The sequence below is a fragment of the Lissotriton vulgaris genome, chromosome 5, assembly GCF_964263255.1.
Source record: "Lissotriton vulgaris chromosome 5, aLisVul1.2, whole genome shotgun sequence".
In the NCBI taxonomy this organism is placed as follows: Eukaryota; Metazoa; Chordata; class Amphibia; order Caudata; family Salamandridae; genus Lissotriton; species Lissotriton vulgaris.
Window position 1 is genome coordinate 987,982,825 of NC_141693.1, and position 17,473 is coordinate 988,000,297.

Here is a 17,473-nt window from a genome sequence, read left to right on the forward strand (position 1 = left end):
TCATTGCAAGACCTACGTGCAGTCTGGTACTGTCATGCTAACTGCGCAAGTACACCTACTTGCCAGTCCCTAAACCTTCCCTTAAATTCAGATTAGTCACCCCTATGGTAGGCCCAAGGGCAGGGTGCATTGCAAGCATAAGGTAGGACACGTCCTGATGTGTGTGGCATGTCCTAATAGTGAATTACAGCCAATTTCGTTTTTCACTATTGTAAAGCTACCTGTTCACATAGGCCAGAATGGGCTGCTGGAATTATTACACTTTATAATCCCAGCAGGCTCAGGGAACATGGTAGAAATTCAAGTTTAGTATGCCTGAACTCAGAATAATAAAATACTTCTTTTAGTAAAGTTTATTTCAATATCCTGTGTTTGCAAATGCTACTTTTAGAAAGTTAGCATTTGCTTGCCTAACCATTTCAGCCCGCCTCTGCCCTTATGTGTATCTGCTGTCTGGGTTCTGTGAGTGACAGGGCAAGGGATGACAGGTGGTGAATAGGGGGATTACACCAGGATGGGTGGAGGGAGTGCCCCTTGACTCTGAATAGGGCTGTGCTCTGCCACCACAATGCTGGCTCCGCCCCCTGGGGAGCGACTGATGACTCTGCCCTGCACCTGGCCCAGGAAGAGGGAAGACTATCAACAGAGTGCTCCTGGCTGTACTTGTCATCACAATTCTGGTTTCACCCCCTGCGGAGTGTCTGATGTCCCTGCCCTGCACGCTGAACGGAGAAACCAGAGCCTGCAAAACAAAGTGCTCAGAGACTGACTGGATTAGGCAAAGGCCCCCCTGGCCTGCAAGAATAAAAGAAATGTCCTATAAAAGTAGGAGCCCTGCTCCTAAGAAATCAGATCCTGTTTGCGCTAAGAAGAAACTCTGCCCGAAGAGAAGGACCTGGGAAAGCTGTAAGGAGGACTACTGTCTCTAATCCTGAGAGACTGGCCTGTGGTGGGTGCCTTGCTGCAAGAAGGAGAGATGACAAAGACTAAGAAAGACTTTATTTATTTCAACATGTGCATTCTTCTACAAAGATCTCCAAGGGCTTGCGTGTGAACTTGCCCCCTGAACTGCACCCCAGGAACATTGGGCGCTACCCCCATGAAGGAAGAGCTGTTGCGTGTGCTGCTTGTCCCTGCAGCGCTGACCTAAGGAGACTGAGAGCGTTGTTCACCCTCGCCTCGCTCTCTGTGGTTCAGTGCCCCCATGTCCCCTGAGCAACGCGGCTTTGGCCTGATCGGGCCGCCAGCTACAAAGACAAGACCAGCCCTCTGCTGGCCCGAGCACCGTGACTGCACCCGCACCGAGCCGTAGCTCGCAACGTAAAGGAGGACCCGTCCAGTCCAAGTTCGCACCGTAACTCCAGGGTCGAAGCGGACGCTGTGTGTAAAGCCTGCTCCCACAACTCATCGCCAACCTGAAGTGCCCCGTGACTACCCAGCCTTGAGCCGTAGCTCGCATCGCACCAGGGACGCACCGCGACGTGGGACGAACCGGCCTTGCATCGTCCGCCTCAAATCCAGCATCAAAAGTAAAGGTATCGTGGTGTGCTTCGTCTTGAACATAGACTGTGCTCCCGTTCCAATCTGCAAAGTGTTTAAGTAATATATTTCAACACAACCATTCCTTTGGATATGCAAAACCCTCGAAGTGTGACTTTAAATGCCTCCCAGATGGTCTCAACGCGTTGTACCGTGCCCTTATTTCGTTCAAAAAATTCCTGAATCTCGTCACGTAGTTCTTCTTGGAAAACTGCGTCTAAAAGCATACGCGCGTTAAGCCGCCAAGCGATACGTGGGGAGTTAAAATCCACAGAGGAGAGCGTGAGTTTAACGGGTGCATGGTTAGAGTATTTCCTAGCTAGGTGCTGCACCGTACAGACCGCTGGCCCCAGCCCCGGGATATAATCCAATAATCTAGTCGCGCCCAGGATGCTGCGTGTGCTGTGAAATGTGTCCCTTCACATTTCTGGGGATTGATGTGCCTCCACGCATCTAGCAAACAAGTGGTTGTCTACGATGATATCCTGTAGTATGACGCTTGCCCTAGTGCGATGGTGTGGGGCAGGGTGTGACCTATCCAGGCTCGGAGCGTAGGTAACATTGAAGTCTCCACCCCATATGATGTGAATCAAGCCTATCTCTCTTATCGCTGCCCATAAAGAGGAAGAAATCTGGAGCATCCACATTAGGTCCATAACAGCACACCAAAGTCACTGATTCCAACCCAAGGCGCCCCCAAGCCAGGCAATACCTCCCCTGATCATCACTGGAGGTTCCAGCTAGAAGGAAGGGCACCTGTCTCTTAACCAATATAGCAGTTCCTCCGGCGTAATTTGAATATGAGAAAACTCTGTGTGCAGCCCACCTAGATGCAAATTTAGGGGCCCGCCGATGCGTAAAATGAGTTTCTTGTAATAGTGCTATATGTGCCTGGTGTCTATCCAGACAAGCTAGAACTTGTCGCTTCTTTCTTGGGTCACCTAGCCCTCTGACGTTCCACGTGACAACATTCAGGTGTGTCCCCTCATTGCTAGTCATATGTACACACTGTAAAATGGCCAAGCCATATCTTTGTAGCGCTTTGACCCAGAAACCATATACGAACAGTGCCGAGTGCAGTGTTGCCTGTTGCACCAACTACTTGTGTATTAACTGTGTATTCTGTGATCTCGATGTCTAGTTCGTCAATCCCCCCTACAGTACCAAACTCCTGTTCATCTCCCTCTCCCACCCTTCCCCACCACTGAAGCATCCCAACATGCCAGCATTATACAACCACCCACCCCACCTCTGCCCCTCTCCCAAACCATATGCGGCAGACTAGCCTGGGGTAAATCCCTTCAGGGGCCATCTCTAGATGGCAACACAGCGACCCTGCGCCCACAAAGCATTCCGCAGCCGGAGCCGCAGCTCTATCGGGCAAAGGGTGCGCAGCGAGCAGGTATTAGGCACATCATGGTACATCATCCAACTGAAACATATAACTTCTATTAGAGCTGCCCCTCATCATGCAGAGCACGGATCTCAGATATAACAATTCGTTACCAGTTCCACGACGTTTAAGGGACCCATCATTGTGCATCATCTTCTGCTCCTGCCAATGGGGAGCGTCAGGGGTCCTCTGAGTCTGCATCAGCTCTGTTCATTTTTTTTAAGTTGCTTGAGGAAGTCCTCCACCTGCTGTGGCTTTGTGAAGAACCATTGCTTGCCTTGATGCGTAACCCTCAACCGTGCCGGATATAAGAGTGCATAATCAATCTGGGCTTTCCGCAATTTACTCTTGACATCCATGAATTTACGTCTCTCTTCTTGGACCATAGGCATGAAGTCAGGATAAACGGAGAAGGAATTTCCGTCATACAACAAGGTTTGTTTACTTCGCGCAGATCTCAGCGCCACATCTCGGTCTCTGTAATTCAGGAGCCTTGCTACTATGGGCCTCGGTGTGTCTCCTGGCTTGGGCCTAGGGCCCAGCGATCTATGATCGCGCTTCACAATAAATTGGGTGAAAAAGGCTTCAGAGCCAATTGTCGTTAGAAGCATTTTCTCCACATAGTCTTCCATTCGTCCAGTGTTGGTCGTTTCTGGTATACCTAAAATGCGAATGTTGTTGTACCGACTACGCGCTTCTAAGTCTTCGCCGCGATGACCCTCAACAAGTTATACATGCGGGTAAGCTGCGACGTGTGCCTAGCGGTCGTGTCTTCTGAGTCAGAAATGCGCCTTTCTGTTTCCTTGATCCTCTTGTCATGCCCATCTAGTTTGCGAGCAATGGCGTCCATCCACGACGACATCCTGTCTACCTTATCCACTATGATGGCAAACCCCTGTCGAACTTCACGAAGGATATCTTGTACATATGTAGACTGTCCAGTAGCTTCTTCCTGAGACCCGGTTCTCCCAGCCTGCTCCTGATCTTCCAGCGCAGAGCGGTTGTTTCTCTTAACGGTGTCAAAATTGAGTTTCGGCTGCCTTATGTCTGGCTTGCCCATTTTGTCACTGGTTCCGCAAGCAACGCTGCACTTTGGACTTCCGGGCTCTTACTGTGACCTGCTGTTCGACCGCCGCGACAGTGGGGTCAATGGTGCTTTGAAACGATGCTGAGCTGCGGAGACTCAATAGCAGTACACAAGTAACGCCCCGATGAGTCTCCCTGAGCCAGGGCTCTGCCGCATTCCCTATGTTCTCGTGCTTTAGCTCCCTCTGCGTCTCAGGGCAACACAGAAGCACCAACATGATTCCAGTAGCTCTGTGCGGTCTATGCGTTCTCGGGCAAAGTATTCCTCCTCACATATGGGTGTAGATTTCCTAGGGTCTCAGTTGCTTCAGTCGTACATCATGGCCGTTAAGCGATGTCCGGGCAGCACCAACCGCATATGGCATCTCCCTCTATTTACACCCCGGGTATCACCCAGCCGCCACAATTACCGCCGTCGGAACATATCGTCGGGTGCTAGGGTGCACTTCGGCCCGTCATCCAGGTCCCTTGCTAATACAGGATGTCTTATCCCCTGGGTGTGTCAGCCGCAGTTATTTAGCCAGCCCCAGGGCAGTTATTTAGCCAGCCCCAGGGCAGCGCAGGTATCCCGCCGAGCAGTCCGCAGGCCCCGTCAGCTGATAATGTATGCTCTTCGGGGGGAGTTTAAGTATCCTGGAATCTCCCTTGCCTCACTACAGCTCCGCAATTTCCTCCACCCTCTGCCGGATATCTGGGGCTGTAATGCTGTGCCAGCCCGTGCAGACCCCCACACTCACCGCCACCGTCCAGGGCTCCGCCGCGAACCCCTCCACAGTGCAGCTGCCACAGAAGGAGTGTCTCCAGCGATGAGTTCCGCTGCTGGTGATCGCTACTCAGTGGGGGCCCGGGGTTCAGCCGCCTCCTCCGAAGGAATTGGCCTGAGCGGCCTAGACGCCAAGTGTGGAGTCGTGGGCTGAGGTAGTCATTGAGGCCGGCGTCCGACTGCCCACAGCGTCACTGGTTCATCTGGACCAATCTCTGGCAGCGTCTCGCGGGGACAGGAGACAGCCGATCTTCACGAATTTTGATGTGCAGCAACAGGTGAAGCAGCTCTATCGATCGGCAATTGTAAATACCACAGATGAGGCCAATAAATAGGATAATTGCAGGATTAAGTTTGCCGGCGGAAAGAGCCTCACTCACATGCGGCCATTTTGCAAGTGCGCCACCTAGCGCCCTTGAATTTGTCAATATTTATATCAGTGAGTAGATCTGGATGCTTGCGCGGTTACAAATGGCTCCACTGGTTATTTACTTCATTGCGATTATGCGTATACACTGTCCTAACAATACAGGGGGAGACAGCCAAATCACCTACCTGCTTGACGCTGCTACGCCGCCACCGCCAGGAGTCATTTTGGGGCAAAACAGGCGCCAGGATACAAGCCGCCACCGCCGAGAGTCATTTTCCAGCAGGACTACACGCGCCGCCGCTCCGGGACTTCAATTCCTGGCAGCCTACGCGGCGGCGCGCTCACCAACGACGCGAGGGCGCCAGGAGGCGCACAAAAGCGCCTCAGTTACCGGCGGAGCGGGGGAGACAGCCAAATCACCTACCTGCTTGACGCTGCTACGCCGCCACCGCCAGGAGTCATTTTGGGGCAAAACAGGCACCAGGATACAAGCCGCCACCGCCGAGAGTCATTTTCCAGCAGGACTACACGCGCCGCCGCTCCGGGACTTCAATTCCCGGCAGCCTACGCGGCGGCGCGCTCACCAACGACGCGAGGGCGCCAGGAGGCGCACAAAAGCGCCTCAGTTACCGGCGGAGCGGGGGAGACAGCCAAATCACCTACCTGCTTGACGCTGCTACGCCGCCACCGCCAGGAGTCATTTTGGGGCAAAACAGGCGCCAGGATACAAGCCGCCACCGCCAAGAGTCATTTTCCAGCAGGACTACACGCGCCGCCGCTCCGGGACTTCAATTCCCGGCAGCCTACGCGGCGGCGCGCTCACCAACGACGCGAGGGCGCCAGGAGGCGCACAAAAGCGCCTCAGTTACCGGCGGAGCGGGGGAGACAGCCAAATCACCTACCTGCTTGACGCTGCTACGCCGCCACCGCCAGGAGTCATTTTGGGGCAAAACAGGCGCCAGGATACAAGCCGCCACCGCCGAGAGTCATTTTCCAGCAGGACTACACGCGCCGCCGCTCCGGGACTTCAATTCCCGGCAGCCTACGCGGCGGCGCGCTCACCAACGACGCGAGGGCGCCAGGAGGCGCACAAAAGCGCCTCAGTTACCGGCGGAGCGGGGGAGACAGCCAAATCACCTACCTGCTTGACGCTGCTACGCCGCCACCGCCAGGAGTCATTTTGGGGCAAAACAGGCGCCAGGATACAAGCCGCCACCGCCGAGAGTCATTTTCCAGCAGGACTACACGCGCCGCCGCTCCGGGACTTCAATTCCCGGCAGCCTACGCGCCGGCGCGCTCACCAACGACGCGAGGGTGCCAGTAGGCGCACAAAAGCGCCTCAGTTACCGGCGGAGCGGGGGAGACAGCCAAATCACCTACCTGCTTGACGCTGCTACGCCGCCACCGCCAGGAGTCATTTTGGGGCAAAACAGGCGCCAGGATACAAGCCCCCACCGCCGAGAGTCATTTTCCAGCAGGACTACACGCGCCGCCACTCCGGGACTTCAATTCCCGGCAGCCTACGCGGCGGCGCGCTCACCAACGACGCGAGGGCGCCAGGAGGCGCACAAAAGCGCCTCAGTTACCCGCTCCGCGGGACGCCAGCGGGACGCCCGGGGCTAAGCCCGGGCCAAGGGCGGGCCCTCTACGGCCCTCATCGGCAGGAAGAGGCAGGGCAGGGCCTGAAACTCTACAGGACGTACTTTCAAGTAAGCTATAGCATTGCTTATAATATATATTAAGTATCTAAAGTCTTAAAACTTTGTCTTTGGCTGTGAGTACATTGAAAAGTATGCCTGCGAAAACGAAGGAAGCCCCACAGAAGACCCTTGATAATTATCTTGTCCAGACAGTCAGGAAAATCAATATGCAAAGGAGAGACTCTCTTGGTCTAAGTCAATCCCCAGACCTTCGCTGTTTGTCACCCACTGCTTCCACTATGATTGATGACACTATTCTGCAAGAAACTAGCCAGGATAATGTAATTAGCGGCCCCATTCTCCTGGATGTAAGCAGTGCGCCAGATAACGCAGTTATGGCCACTGAGACCTCCATCATACAGGCTGAGGGTGGTATTGATATTGACACTGACTCTGACCACGAGACACATGCACAAGCTGCACCCAAGGAGATGACACCAAAAGGGCGTGCAACAAGACCAAGACGCTTATGCACCAAGATTCCTCCAAAGCTGAGTGGCCCACGCATAGGGGCAAGAAAGAAAAGGGTCACCACTCCAAAGACTAAACAAGTAAACGTCGTGGAGGATAATCAGAGTCATATCTCTGAGGACGCTTTTTTCGAAAGGATCTCTGACTTTCTTGAACAAAAAATCAATGCCATTGTTAAACCCTTAATATCTAAATTAGACAAACTGCATGCAGAGGTCAAGAGGTTGGGTGGCTTAAGTACCAAGGTAGTAGATGGGGTGGAAAATATCACCAAGATAGTCACTATCCTGCCCAACAACATAGGGCGAGATGTGATTAATGAAGTTTTTCATGATAATGAAGGGATGCAGTTACCTGGTGACAATCCATTGCCCCAACCATTAATACCTTTGTCTACCATCACTGAGGGCCCTCTTTTGGTTACCATCCCAACAGATGATCTCCCTTCTGTTGGACCACCCCCAGTAACTACCCAAACTACGGTCCCCCACCAATTCTTAGTCGAGGCCACCCCAGTGGTCTTGGTGCTTGCAAATGTACCCCCCCTGGAAGGGAGAACAGTTGAACGCCCTACCTCCCTTACAAGCAAGGCTCTGCACTGGCTAACCAACAACATGCGGTTAGCCCCAGGGGGGAAACATCATCTGGCAAATGTCATTAAGTCTGCGACCAGGGTCCCTTGGCTGGGAAACCGCCCGAAAAAGTTTAAGGGGGACCGTGTGGCAGTGACCCTCTCGAATCAAGATGTTCTTCCTAATATCCTGGCTAATCTATTCCCCCCCAACGCAGAAAAGGCACTGTTGTTCCTCTAACTTTGAAGTTTTTTTATGGGGAGCAACAAAATGTCACGTACCCAAGGACTCCAGCGTTGGGGTGGGATAGACCCTGGGATTTCAACCCCAGACAAGGGCAGGATACAAGGCATAATTCTGTAGCCCAATATCCCCTTCTACCACAACAAAATTCTTTTGTTGAACCTCTACAGTTATTTAACCGCTATGCCCCATTGTCCTTCATGGATCAGAATGACTGACTCGCTCCTATAGAAGATACTAACAATGAGGATTCTTTACCTGTTTCTTTTTCTGCCCCTGTACATTCAGATCAAAAAATTAAAAATGACAGGGTGTGTAGTATCCTGAGCTGGAACATCGCTGGTATTAGCTCCAAAATTAGTAATAAGAACTGGATAGAAATGGTCAGATCATACGACATCCTTGTATTCCAGGAGACTTGGGAGACGTCCGACGGATCTGCTCTAGACGGCTTTTCCCAGTTCTCTGTACCTGCTGTTTCTAGCACATCTGGTAGGGCAAAGGGAGGCTTGGCTATATATATTTCCTTGAACGTTCAGGGAAAGCCAAGACAAATTAATTCTAACTCGATAAATATACTAGCAGTTGAATTAACTACATCTAACTCACAGCCTATCTTATTAGTTAATTTTTACAATTCTCCTGTCAGTCAACTGCTCAACGAGCATTTGGTAACCTTAGAGGATTTCTTGTCTACCCACAGCGAAAATAGTGCCCACGGCTTTGACGTGATTCTCATGGGAGATTTTAATATCCACCCATGCGACATGGATTGCCGTGAGGAATATGAAGATTTTCCCCCTTACCTCTGTATTCCGCACTTTGAACACTCATCGCGTGGGGAGGCACTGGAATCACTTTTAGCAACTTTTAACCTTTATGAATTTTCTAGTAGTAATAGAGACTTGAGGTTACCGACATTTGTGGGTAACAACTCTGGCACAATAGTAGATTATATCTTTTTGTCGTCTAGTGTTTTGTCTGAGGTCTCAACCTATAAGGTAGAAACCTCAGTCTTCAGTGATCATAACCCAGTAATTTTAGAGATTTTATCTCAGGGAGCTTTTGGAAAGAGAGAAGCTGCAGCCTTATGCGCGACTAATTTAGTCCTGGGAGATCAGAACCGTAGGCTGAAGTGGGATCAAGTTACCCCGATCACTTTCATACAGGACACCCTGTCCAAAGTTGAGGGTGAGGTTGCAATCTGCCTGGATAATAATAACCCGTCTTCTACTTTGATAGAGGCTTTTAACATTATTTGCATCCAGGTTGATCTGGATCTGACTGTAAGGAATAAGGGCCGGACATGTAGAGATAAAAAATGGTTTAACATAGATTGTTCAAAGGCCCACTCAACTCTCCTAAAGGCTTTAAAAGCTGAGCCAAGAGATAAAGCACAGATAGCGTTGTTACGGAAAAACAATAATGACGCTATCAGAAAGAGAAAATCAGAGATTAAACTTGAGGCCTGGAACGATTTGCTGTCGCCCGACATACAGAGAGATAGCTCAAAATTTTGGGCGATAATAAATCATCCCTTTTTTGTCGATCCAGATAAGCAGAGAGCAGATTGCACCATACCGGATGATCAATGGGTCACACACTTCAGTAATATTTAGAGTTGTCCTGATAATATTTCAGGCAGTGGACTACAATCCACACAAGCAGTCCCTCCGATTTCCCCTTTTAGCATAGAAGAGGTAAAAAAAGCTATCAGCGACACACATTCTAAAAAGGCTCCAGGCCCAGATGGGGTTCCCGCTGACTTTTTTAAAAGTGCCCCAGAATTAAGCGCCAAAATTCTGACCAACATTTTTAATGCCACAAGAGATTTAGTTTTTCCTATTAGCTGGTCGAAGTCTAGTCCGTTTATTGTGTCTGTGCAAATCAGGACACAGCTGTAGCCACTCGACAATAGCGCGAAACCATTCATATTTAAATTGAAATCTAAGAGGAACAGGCGAGTGTCCTGTACCATGTAGTTGGCCGACCGAGGCAGCCGGCGGAATCCAGACTAACGAGAATGACCGACATATAGACGGTAAGCACCTATTAGCGAGAGGTGATTTTTGTGAGGCTAAGCGTGTAAAAATACGTTTAGGCTATCTCTCATGACGGGCGATCCATTCCCCTTCTCGCCCTTATACAGGGACTTGCAGACCCTGCAGCCCGAGTTTGAGTGAAACGCAGTCGGTGGAATCCCCAAGTAGGAACGCGGTTGGTTCTCACTCCGAGGTAACAAATAGACGTTAAAATTGTAACATTGGGAAATGAGAAGCCGTTCATTGTACGGCTCGGATGTATGCCCCTACTTGATTCCGTACTTGCCACTAATTTGACTATTCGGAATCGGATTGACAATGAGATGTTTACCGGGCATTTTGTTATACGTGTCCCTTGTCTGATCCCGACTTTGGCAGGAACTGGAACGCTATTGATTCCACACGGGAATAATAATAAAATAAAAGACTAGCACTAATATGTAAAGGATTGTATAACTAGACCCCTTATTTTCCATCTGTGCTTCTGTTTTTTTATCAGCCACATGTACACTCGATTTGTTCATCTAGATCTGACCAGGGGTACCGCAAAGGAAAGATACCAGGGAGTGCAGGTAACCGAACTGAAACGATCTTTTGTGCCTTAAACTATGGGGATTGAAACATGTCTAGAGATTAATTAGAAACATCTTGTGTTATGTTACTAATAGGAACGCCCACGTCCCATCGGCTACCCAGCAGTCTCTACTCATGAAGTGAACTAAATAACTCACAACACTATCAAACTTAAGGTATAAAACTTGTCTAGTGTTTAACAAATAGGATAAAAGATAAAAGAATGGTTGGTTTTTATATTAAAAAACTTGTTTTGTCTTATCCAAATTTAGAATGCTAAAAAATAATTCTCGAGGGTTGGATGTCGGAGTTTGATCACGGTGTGGTCAAGAAAAAGTAGGACACTATTAAACCGACAGAGGAATTATATACGGAGTCCTCTAACCTCGGTAAACCAAAACTTCGTTGTAGAAAGATGCAATAGCACTCGCTTTACCTTGGATGAGAAAACAATAACCCTATGTGTATATATTTCTTTAAGGGAACTAATGAAAAAGAGTCGGTCCTTATGAAAAAATATTCAAGGTGGCCCTAATCCTACAGGTGTACCGAAGATAACTAAACAGGTAACATCCTTGAAAATACATCAACCTAAATATAATTTTGAGCCGTAAAAGACGATAATGAGTCTTAGGTAGAGAATATAGGCTTGTTATCCTCCCAGGCGGAAATGCGCGGGGGGATTAATTAAAAGGAGAAATAGGAAATATTCTACAATAAGTAGAGGTCAAGGGTGAATGAAACTGAGTGTGTTATACTGTGAATAACGGCATATGATGATACATGATGTTGTGAATGGGATTCTACTAGTCATTTGGTTAAGGTTATCTGTATGCCTTCTTTGGATTCCATGAAACAGGGAATTCCTACCCGGGGAGTGTCTTTAAGTGGTTTGGTGCTGAACATAGTCAGAATTGTCATCCAGAAATATACGGAATTAACTTCTGTTATAAAGTGTCCAATACAGTGATATCTACTGAAATAAATGAAATGTTGGTACATGTGTTGTTGATGTCAATCTAATAAGAATGTAATACTAAGGCACGACTTTTTTACCCTTAGATTTTTATCACTATTTTCTGCCCAACGAACTACCCTGGCCCTGATGAAGGTGTAGCCACATTAGCTGTACACCGAAACGCGCGTCGGCACATTGTCCCAGGAATACGGCAACCCCCTCCAATTACATCGGGACCCGTATTAATAACATCTACCTGGATTTTAACAATCTCCCGCGTTAGACAACCAAATTAAGATCTATTGTTGTCTATATCAGGACTAGATAAATGGATTAATGAGAGCTGAATGTCTTTACCTTAGTTAGGAAAACCCCTGTGTGAATGACTGTGGTAGTGTGTATGAAGTATGGGCAGTTCTTAATTTTGAAATGAAATTTTGTTCTTGTGCTCTTTTCTATAACCAGCTAATGTATAAATTCTTATATGTATGTGATTTGAATATATTTAAAAGAAAAAAATAAGAATAATAATAAAAAATATATTTTTTCATAATATGTTGTTGATCCTTCTTGGAATGACATAATTTTGCCGTGTTCAGCTTCAATCACTGTGTTAACCACCCCCTCTTTCTATCGAAATAGGATCCTTGTATCAGGACCTCCTCTGATCAAGCGGCAGGGTATTTTCCTTGTTCTTTTCACAGTGGTTTTGTCCCCCCTTGGCCTGCCTGTATATCATTGAGTAACCCTACGGGGAGCCCCCTTCTATTGTTGTCGAAGTCTACCATTATACCTATTTTTAAAAAGGGACAAAGAACAGACCCAGCCTGTTACAGGCCAATCTCCCTAATCGACTCAAGTGTCAAGATCTTGGGAAGAGTCCTCTTAGGTAGACTGACCCAGCTCCTAGAAGAAAAGGGCATTTTATCGAATGCACAATATGGCTTCAGAGCGAAAAGGGGAACCTTAGACCAGTGTTTGAATTTAGAACTGATCATAAGCAAATATGTGGCAGCCAAGGGGGGCTCTCTGTACATGGCCTTTATGGACCTCTCCTCAGCTTTCGACCTGGTCAACAGGGCTAAGCTGTGGGGGGTCCTTTTGGCCATGGGCTTTGATGCCCCACTAGTGGGATACTTGGCAGAGTTGCATAGAGACCTCAAGACGTCGGTCAGAGTGACCAGGGAAGGGAGATGTACATGCCACTTTGAGTCAGGGAGAGGGGTTAGGCAGGGATGTATCCTTGCACCCCTTCTCTTTACACTTTATATAAATGGTCTTGAGGTAGTTTTGGCTGCGTCCCACATGGATATTCCGCGTGCAGGAGAAATAAAGATCCCTGTCCTCCTGTACGCGGACGACGCCGTCCTTTTAGCACGCTCTGGAGTGGCACTGAGCAAACTACTCTCAGCTTTTGGGGATTTCATGTCCTCACTGGACATGAAAACTAACGTAGAAAAATCCCACGTAATGATAGCAGGAGCCGCAGGCAGGAAAAGAAAGACTAAAACTTTCTTTTGCTCAGGGAAGGAGGTCAGGAGAGTTCCATCTTTTCCCTACCTGGGCGTGATCTTTGACGAAAAAGGCAAGTGGGGCCCCCAGCTTTTGGCCAAAAGCAACTCAGTAGCAAGAGCGGCTGCTGGGCTGCTTGGTTTTGCTAAAAAGCTTGGCGCTCGCCCCATGGAGAGCATTATAAAGGTCTACAAATCCAAATGTTTATCGGTCGCCCAATACGGCTCTGTTATCTGGGGGTACACTAATCATGAGTATGACAAAATTCAGAAAGTAGAAAATAAATTCCTGAGAACTCTGCTTTCTGTCCCCCAGTCAACTTCTACATACATAACACACACAGAGCTCGGCTTGGGCTACGTTACCGATAACCTGAAGGCAGCCCCAGTTATTGGTTGGTTGAAAGTGTGGATCAATCAGGAGCTCACTCTAAACCATCATATTTTTAAAGATTGCTTAGCCTTGGACAATGCTTATAACATTCCTTGGTTAAAATATGTCAAGACGCAGTTAACTCTAGTTGGCCGACCTGAACTTTTTTCCTCCCCACATTTGATAAATCTAGAAGACGTAAAGACAGTCAAAAATCTTTTGACTGAGCGTTATGTCCTGGAGAGGGAAGCCACAGAGTTGAACAAACACACGGTTAGGAAACATTGTACGATAATAACTGTTCCAGGTATGGAACCATATCTTTTTTCGGTACACAAACCATACCATCGTTTCCTCCTAACAAGATTTCGCCTTGATTTAATTCCTTTTATATTGGGCAATTTTAAAAAGTGGTCTAGACCTGAAAATGCTGATCCTTGTGATTGTGACCATTTTTCTATTCAAGACACAACGCACTTTATCCTGTTCTGTGGTCATTACAAAGAAAGTAGAAAAAAATTCTTGCTGCCTATACTGTGCAATATGGGTTTTACTCAAGTCAAACCAGCTATGCTATTCCTGCAACTTTTACCCAATCTAAAAGTGGCATTTCATGTTGCTAGTTTTTTGGTTGCTGGTGCACGTATAAATAAGCATCGTTTTAGCACCAGGCACTCTGTCCCTGATTAATGATTACCTTTTATATCCAAATGAATTTTTTAAGATTATGGTATCATTTTATTCTTGTATAATGTGTTTTTAGGGTTTTTTATACATTTTTCAAATTTTATAAATATATAAATTCTTCTGTATGTATTACTATGTGCCATGATGAAATGTTACCGTGTATTGCTCGTCCTTCTTTTAGGATTTTAATTAATCGAATAAAGAATTTTGACTGACTGACTGACAATACAGGAAAGACCACTGCTACAGCTTTTATTATACTTACTTATGTTCTGGTTGTCCATTAACTTGGATGTTCATTACATTCTAAAAGGTTTTGTAATCCACAGGTTCACATTTGAAAACTCAATTTAGATGTTATACCATACTTAAACATGGGTCAGTGGCAACCTCGAAAATTTTGCACCCCAACACTCCAGCATAGTGAACCACAAGAGGGGGCTTCCTAAGAAGCTACAAAACGGTTTTCCAGGCCACCCATCCACACACCCTATTGACAAGCAGGAGCAACGAAAGAGCTTTACACATCGGGAAATGCAGCAGTATCATGGTTGCCAACAGCTCCATCACATGAGGAAATTAGTCCTCTACCAGCAGAGGAGATGAATGTGCATGTGAATTCTAGTCATGTCAAGTTCCGATTCATGCACCCAAAAAGATCTTTGAGTCCATTACATGCAGTGTGATGATCAACAAAAACACATAAGCCTGGGTGTTACACATGGGCTTTCTTAGCCAAGATTAAATGGTTGTCTTTTTTGATTGGTGTTATGCACTTTCTTTTTTAAAGTTGCACCAGCTTAATATTTACCTCTAATCCAACTTCTTACTGATCAGACCTTCTCCCCAAAACATTCAACCTCACCATGCTTCTCCAACCTTCGTAACATCAATATTGATTGTTTGCATCACACTGCATCATTGCCAAAAGAGATTACATCCGATGAGATGATGTGAAAGTTGTCGAAGTAAAAGCGTCAAAGTAAAAAACAAAAAAAAACCTCATCCTTTTAGTAGGAAACTTTGTGTTCTATTCTCAACGGATTTACTCCCAAACAAATTCAGTTGGGTTAAGGGGAAAGTCATATTGAAAATCTATACATTAGCCGTCTGCGGAAGAGCATATGAGGGCTTAATAACTGGCAGCAATTCAGGCCTCTATGTTGGCCCTGGAAACCGAAATAAAGGCTGTGGCCCTCAAGGTCAATTTACTGTGCACAGACCTCTGCTAGGTCTCTAAAAACGTCAGGCTGGCCGAGAGTTCCATTGAAGAGCTTACAACTGAGGTAGCCGGTGCCACGTTCAGGTCTGGGGCCCTCGAGGCTAGAGTGAACGATGCGTAGGGGCGGTCATGCTCCACTAATATCTGCCTGTTGGAGTTCCTGGGGCGGGCAGAGGGGTCAGTCACTGAGTATTTTGTTGAGTCAAGGATTTGTGGCACCCTGAAGTCCTGTAGTCTGTCCCCCATGTTTGCCATTGAGAGTGCACATTGTGAATTGGTAGCTCCGCCTCATCCTGAGGCTCCACCGCAGGCCACCATAGACCACATATTGAATTACAAAGGAAGGGGCTGTATCCTCTGGTGGCCAAGGACACTGACACTGCCAGGTATGACAACCAAAGGTTATCTATTTATCTGGATTACACAAACAAGGTGTAGGGGGGCCGGAAAACATTCTTGGATGTCAAAGCCAAGCTTTGCTCGATGGGCCTTTGTTACATGCTGTTGTACCCAGCCAGGCTGAATGTGTTATCAGGGTGCAAATCACACTTTTTGTGATCATCCTGATGTCTGGCGTTGGCTGGAGGTCTGGGTTAATGTGCTGAAGGAATGTACAGGACCTGGAGGACTCAAACCCAGAGGCCAGCCGATGCAGAGGGGGTCCAACTGGAGAGCTGGTGGGGGAGCCGAGTCTGAGAGCTGACAGTCGCCTGAGAAGTGGTCCACCCCAGGTTGGAGATTCAGGACAATGGGACCATGGCTCTGGCCCTGCAATTGGAGTCGTGGGGGACCTCACCAATACAAGAGGATTTGATGCAGAACGATTATACGACATGATGTGGCAATTAATATTGTAGACTCTTCTGCAATACTGTCTGACAACTTTTCTTTCCTCAACGCAGGGAGGACTTACCTTGGTTTTTTCCCCATCACATGTTGAGTGTTTATGGTAGGGGTTTGCATAACTGGGTCTGTTAGATTGCATAGTGATCATCTGCCGGGGTATGTAATGATCTGGTTAGTTTACAAAGTAATGGCATTTTGCGATGTGGGGTTGTGACTTGTTGGGTAGCCTCTCCATATTCGTGATAGGCAATGATTGGGGGATGGGGTTAGGCTGTGGGTCCTGACCCCAAGAACTCAGTTGGATTCCCAGTGTGGCATACTGTTGATACGCTGCCTATCCGGGGTAGGGTTTGTTTTTTTGATCCCACTGTTTGGGGTTGTTAGTTGATTTTCATTACGGTGTTGGATTCCCAACAGTGCACATGTTTTTCTGTTTGGTGGCTTTGGATCTGGAATCTCTGGGGGGCAGGGTCGGAGGTGGGGCCACGTACAGAAACTAGCTTTGCCTATGGCTGATCAAATTATTATTATTACGCAGAATGCCTGTGGGCTACGAGGCTACTCCAATCATTACATGGTCCATTTGTTTCTTAGGGGCCATAAAATTCATATTGCTTGCCTTCAGGAAACACATCTTATGGCGGAGGAAACACAGAAGCTAAACAACAAATGGAGGGGTCAGTTGCTCCTCCTACGCTAGGTGGGTGGCCATCTGGGAGGCTCCTGGGGTCCCCTTTAGGAACATCTATAGCGAAGCGGATGTGAAAGGACGCTATGTCCTGTTACAGGGAACTCTGGATGGCAAGGAGATCATGATCATAACCTTGTATGACTCCAATGTTCATTACCGGCATTTCTTTGAAGATATGCAGGATCTGTTCATGGGGAGTGTAGGTGTACCAATAATCTGGGTGGGAGATTTTCACTGTATCTTAGAAGGGGTGGAGGACTGCTATCCACCCAAAATGGGCACCAAACTGCTAATGGTGGATTTGCTGAGGAGAGTGAGGCACAACCTGGGTCTACAGGATGGTTCACGAACACTGCACCCGGGTGGTCGTGAATACACCTGTCACTACCGGACTCAATACCTACAGTCGCTTGAACCATTTCCTGGTGGAAGG

The 17,473-nt window shown here is 47.7% G+C and overlaps 1 protein-coding gene across 7 annotated transcripts in view; it reads right to left on the reverse strand.

Moving 5' to 3' along the window:
* Positions 1-17,473, reverse strand: part of CUTC (cutC copper transporter) — a 342,323-nt gene that overhangs the window by 118,614 nt on the left and 206,236 nt on the right. The window lies entirely within an intron of this gene.